Source organism: Rattus norvegicus, chromosome 20 (genome assembly GCF_021556685.1).
Source record: "Rattus norvegicus strain SHRSP/BbbUtx chromosome 20, alternate assembly SHRSP_T2T, whole genome shotgun sequence".
Lineage (NCBI taxonomy): Eukaryota > Metazoa > Chordata > Mammalia > Rodentia > Muridae > Rattus > Rattus norvegicus.
Window position 1 is genome coordinate 29,180,001 of NC_141553.1, and position 6,144 is coordinate 29,186,144.

A 6,144-nucleotide genomic window follows, 5' to 3' on the forward strand; every position below is an offset into this window, starting at 1 on the left:
ACAGTTGGTGAGATCAACAGGATGCCGTGATGTCCTTGTCACCTGGGTTTACACGTACCTTAGTGAAATCTCTTCACGTAGACCCAGTCCCCTTGACTTGTGTGGTTCTGAAACCGGGCCTGTTTCACAGAGGGCACACAACTTAGGCCAAACACATTCATGAGCCCATTGGGTGGCTCTGACCCTAAATATTAAAGCATCATCTTTCAGTCCTGTAATAGCTGCCGGCTGTATACAGGCTGGGTACAATGGGGGATGGGACACCATGTATCATTTCATCTGGCAAGGAGAATTTTTTTTTTTTTTTTTTTACCTGATATAGGGCAAAGGGAAGGAGCATCATCCCGTCCCCATCCATTGCTAAGGCTAATTTAGTTAAGGTCTTTTTTAATGTCTTTCTTTCTTTTCTTTTTTTTTTTTTTCAGGAGCTGGGGACCGAACCCAGGGCCTTGTGCTTGCTAGGCAAGCACTCTACCACTGAGCTAAATCCCCAGCCCCTCTTTTAATGTCTTATTTATTCTTTCTACCTGCCCTGCCTGAACTTTGGGGTTGGTACGCACAATGCAGTTTCCAGTCTGCCCCAATGAATTTTACTACATCCTGACTGACCTTGGACATAAACATCAGTCCACTGCCTGACCCTATCCATGAGGAAATCCCTACCTGGATGAGACGTCCTCTAGCAATTTCTTGGCCACTATCCTTGCTGTCTCAGCCTTGGTTAGGAACGCCTCTGTCTCTCCGGAGAAAATGTCCACAGATACCAGTGGATATTTTGAGCCAAATCTTTCTTGCTTGATCTCTGTAAAATCAAACTTCCCAGTAGGCCCCCAGTCTCTTACCTCACAGTCAGGAATTTGGAGTTTGGGGTTCCTGGGAGAGCTGGTCAGGTGGCAAGCTTTAAAGTTTGTCACTATATCCTCAAGGGCGCCCTGTATATATCCTTGGAAGTCACCTTAGATTATCTCATTGTGTGTCTGTCATTTGTTTCACTCCCATGTGAGTGACTCTGTGGATCTTTCTGAGAACAGCTCTTGTTGACGGGGTGGGTGATATTAGCTTCCCTTCAGTCGACCCTCACCAGCCCATTTAATTTCTTTTTCTACATAAATCAGTTGCTCTGGGTTGTTCAGGTGGGACAGCGGCCAATCTAGAGATAGCTGTTTCCTTTAAGGCTACCTCCTTAGTGGCCTTGTCAGCCAGGCTGTTACCTCTAGCCAATGGTTCCTTTTCCCATGATGAGGGCCTGTGTTAGTGTTATTTGTTTGGCTCTTTGAGCTAAAGTGTCTGGAGAAAGAGACTGAGTCCGGATCACCTCTGTTTCTGTTGTCACCGCTGCCCCTGCTCTTCTCTGTCCCTCATGGATGAAGCTGCTTCTGTCCATGAACAAGGTCTGCTGTGTCTCTGACGGAGGAGAGTCCCTGAAGTCAGGTCGGGTTCTATGTACCTGGGCCAGGACCTTGTCACATTGATGGAGCGGACGGTCCAAGTCAGGGTCAGGTAGGAGAGTCGAAGGGTTCAGGGAAGCAGGTGGCTGGAAAATGACTCAGCCAGGGTTGATGAGCAAAGTCTGATAATGAGTCATTCGGGCATTACTGAGCGATCAATTGGGGGCTGCTTGAGTATCCCTTCCATTGCATCGGGGTAGTCACAATCAAAGTCTGTCCCACAGTTAATTTATCTGTAGCTTTAACCAACAGTGCCGTGGCTACAATAATACGCAGGCAAGGTGGCCATCCTGCTGCCATTGGGTCCAGTTTCTTTGATAAATAAGCTTCTGGCTGCTTCCATGGTCCTAGGATTTGGGTCAAGACCCCTTTGGCTACTCCTCCTCCAGCAATCTATTGAAGCTTGGAATTTTTTTTTCCTCTGGATCTGAGGCTTTGTTGGGTAGAAAAGCTAAACATATCTCCTTTAATGTCTTCCCTGCCTTAACCCACCCTCTGCAACTTCCACTAGATCCTTCAATGATGTGTTTCTTGATCTTTCTTGAATCTGTAACTTCTTCCTAATGTCTGGCACCAACTAATTGATGAAAGCCAGGGCTACCATGCTAGAATTTTCTGTTTTCTCAGGGTCTATGTGTGCATAGCCTTACACATAGTCTTTATGACCTGTTCAAGAAATGTCACTTTATCAATTTCCTGTCTAATATCATATCTAAACCTTGCCCAAATTATTGTTGAGAGTTGCTGAAAGAGCCTGGTGGTGAATCTGGAGCTTCCCTACCTTCCACTGTGTTGAAGTCCCAATCTGGGTGGGTTCCTTGTGGGGCCAGGAGCCAGTGTCTTGACTATGGTGAGGAGAACCTGTGAGAGCTTTGGGGATTAGGGGAACGGGAAGGTATCTGCCCCGAGTGCCATAAGGCCCATGGAAGGAAGTGGTTGTTGCTTCTCGGTGGGCTGAATGTGGCAGGATAGTGTCAGTGAAGATCTCTCTCTACAACTCAGAGACCACATCTGTTCAGACAGGGAGCAAGCATTCCTCCAGGCAAGAAGGATAGCTGTAGGTTGATGTCACTATACAGGTGAAGGTAGGTACAGGATAGAACGAGGCCTGTCATTGAATGAGAAGGAAGGATGGGCAGGAGAAAAGTTTTAGAGAGGCAGAGGAGGCCAGAGCAAGAGACAGGGGGCAGAGAGAACATGGTGGCAGACGTTAAGATTCTCCTCTGCACATAGTTACAGGTTGTTATGACTGTTTTTAAGGGATGGGTGTGTACAGGATTTGTGTTGTCTAGATGGGCAAATTATATCTTATCAATTGGATCAGAGGATATTGTGTGATGTGTTCTTTCTTGTGGTGACTTAATTGAGTTCAAGAAAATATATTGTGGCAGGATGCACCAGGCCCACCACAGAATTGGGATATGTATGCCTGGTGTGGTGGAAACCAGCCAAGAGAGCTGTGAGTGAGGCAGGTGCCCTGACAGGGTGTCTCGATGGAGTGACTCACAGTGGGTCAGAAGTACTTGGGGTCAGCGTGGAGCTGCTGAGATAAATTAGCACTAGTTCCAGTGGCCCACTGGAGCCAGAACTAGCAAGGAACCAGGCCGCAAGGGTACCAGCTGGAACTGGTTCTGCTGTTTTTTATTTTTACCACAACAGATAGCCATTTACTGAACAAAGTGAGTGACCACGTGTCTGTTGTAAGCTCTGGTGAGGGATACATCTGCCACTTGGGGCCTTTCCTATCCAATCTGTCCAGGCATGGAGCCCTGCTCTCTGGGAATTCACCTCCTAATTCAGGGAAAGCCTGTTAGGGCTGCAGGAGGCCCCAGCCTTAGACCTTCTAGGGACCCTTAGAATGGAGTCTTAAGAACAAAATGGAGTTTGTTCTGCTACCTCAGAGGTACCTGCGTGACCTGCCCCAGGACACACTCTGGGTCCTGGCTCTGAGCTTCACAGAAGAAAGGGCTTCACCTCTACCATCTGAGCTCTTTGTAGGTGGCAATAATGACCCTGGTGACCCGCCCACCGGTGGAGGGATCTCGAAGCCTGCACTGTTCCCTTTGCCTGCGTACGTGGGCTGGCTTTTCTCTCCATCCTTTTCCATAGTGAGCCTTAGCCATGGATACAGATGTATGGGATTTTGGAGCGTCTCCTTGGCTGAAAACAAGACACAGGGGCTCCTGACCTAAGATCTTCTCCATTTATCCTATGCTGTGGGACAGTCCTGAAGTCCATAGGATCAGATCTAGGAACCTGAGACCTAGGGATTGCAGCTGTGAGATCAGAGCCCCAGAGAGAGTCCACACTGATCAGGCCCAAACTCTTTTGAGACAGCATCTCACCAGGAGCCAGGGATGTTCCTGAAGCCACCATTCTCCTTCCTGCCTCAGTCTCCTGCCACATGGGGTTGGCTTGTCTCTCAATGTTCCCGTTCCTTTCCAAATGTGGTCCTTACTTTCTCTGGTCCCAGCAGGTGTGACTGGGGTGAGGGTGGACTTATGGTTGCAGACTGGCCATGCAGTTTCCCTCTCTTCCCAAGAAATTAGGGTCCAAAGTTTAGTAAAGGAAAACACATTTATTTAGTTTGCCCAAACGGGGGAGAATGGCTCCTCCTCTTCTCCTGTGAGACAAGCTCACGGTTAAATGGATATTTGATGCTTTGGGCCCACGGTTTCAGTGTCCTTGTACCAGAAGGGAGATTGGTGGAAAGGAAAAAGTGACCTTTCCTAGGTGTGGCTAGGGGAAGGTTTCTATGGTGGATATGAGGGAGAGCACAGGCAGAGGGCTCTGCAAGGGTCCAGAGCAGAGAGAAAGTAGAGGATTAAATGTGGCCAGCAGAGAGACCAGGCTTTGGGGATGGGAGAGCAAGAGAGGAAGAGAAGAGAGGGCCAAGAGGAGTGGCGACCAACAGGTTAGAGAACCAGGAAAGCGCATGGCTGAAATGGTTGTATTACATAAGAATCAGAAGTTGGTGGAAGGGAGGCAAAGCTCAGAGGCTGGAGAGGTTTAGGGTAGGGCTGTGTGTCTCTGAGTGTCTGTGGGTGTGTCTCTGTGTTTGTCTGTGTGTCTCTGTGTGTGTTTGTGTGTCTCTGTGTGGGTTGTGTGTGTATGTTTATGTGTGTGTGTGTGTGTGTGTGTGTGTCGTGTGTCTGTGTGTCTGTCTGTGTCTGTGCTTCTTGTGTGTCTCTGTGTATGTGTGTCTGAGTTTCTATGTGTCTGTGTGTCTATATGGGTGTGTCTGAGCTTGTGTGTCTCTGTGTCTGTGTCTGTCTCTCTGTGTGTCTGTGTGTGTGTTTGTGTCTGTGTGTTTGTCTGTCTGTCTGTCTCTGTGTGTGTCTGTGTGTGAGAGAGAGAAGTGCTGAGAGAAGCCAGGACCCTGAGCAGGTACTTGTGATGCTGAGAGAGCCTGAGGAGGCCAATGCCCACTTTGATATGTTAATAGGCACCTCAGCCATTTGTACCTGACTTCTTTGGGTCCTGACAGGAGAATATGGGATCTCTCTCTCTCTCTCTCTCTCTCTCTCTCTCTCTCTCTCTCTCTCTCTTGGCCTTCACTTTTTTTTTTTTTATTCTGTGTGCACAAAAACTAGCATGATTGGTTTCACTGGGTAGACAGTTGAATAATCCATTCAGGTCGCTTAGTCCAACTTAATGAAGCCTATGTCCTTCGCGCACTGACAGAATCACTCTCAGCACATATTCAGCTGGTATTTATGGATCAGACCGTGGTGATTAGAGTGGACTCGGCAAGAGCGAGAACCCTGGCCGAACTTCCAAGGGTGACTCCAGTAGAGCTGCTGGTGACCCATCTTGCCTTCAGATGCCCAAGGAGGAGAAAGGGATCTCTCTTGATAACACCTCCTCTTGTGCCAGGACATTAGCTCAGAATCGTGGAGACTGAGAGCCACTCTCCCATACCTTATTGTCTGCTCCCAAAGGCCTCTGGACCTGTTTCTGTGGCCTGCTGGGTGAAATGCTGTGATTGGCATGTCTAGATCCTGCTTACCTGTGCGGTCTAGCCATAGGTCTGTGACCTCAGGAAGACTCAGGAATTCCTTCTGGAAAGATTCAGGACCAAGAACCCTCAGTATAAGAGGAGAGTGGAGTAGCTTAGCTTGCAGAACTCCCCAGGGATGGGGCAATGCTACACTTGGTGTGGCTGAAGCTCAGGGAATTTAAAGATTGGATCCTTCACATCTCTTATTTTCATTAATTCATTTGTTTATTTACTTTTCATACCAATTGCAGCCCCCCTCCCCCCTCTCCTCCCAGACCCTCTTCCCACCCACTTCCTGTTCCCCTTCTCTTCAGAGTAGGAGCCTGCCCTGACACATCATGTCTCATCAGGACTAACCTTTCCTGCTGAGGCCAGACAAGGCAAGGCAGCTCAGCTTCTCAAAGCCTCTGGATCCCACCCACCCACGTGCCTCTGTTTCAGGCTTGTTGCTCAATGGCTGGTTACACAGAAAGAGAAGGTCCATGGCCCACACCGTCCCACTTTGGGGGCTTCCACCCCGTCATAAGGACCACCTGTTCCCCCTTTCCCCCATCTCTAGCCTTTAAGGTCCAGGTCAGGTTCTGCCTCCTCTGAGTCACTCCTAGATCCCTACCCAGCAGGGACAGCAGGACCTAACCCTGGTGGAATCCGCAGTTGTCTCAGGAGACAGAACTCTCCAACAGTGTCACACAGATG

At 48.8% G+C, this 6,144-nt stretch overlaps 2 pseudogenes; both read right to left on the minus strand.

Annotated features, from left to right (window-relative positions):
* Positions 1–3,067: 3,067 nt before the first annotated feature.
* On the minus strand, positions 3,068–3,292 carry LOC147998626 (Nuclear RNase P; annotated as a pseudogene).
* Positions 3,293–5,052: 1,760 nt separating this feature from the next.
* Rps29-ps7 (ribosomal protein S29, pseudogene 7) lies at positions 5,053–5,287 on the minus strand (annotated as a pseudogene).
* Positions 5,288–6,144: the final 857 nt, after the last annotated feature.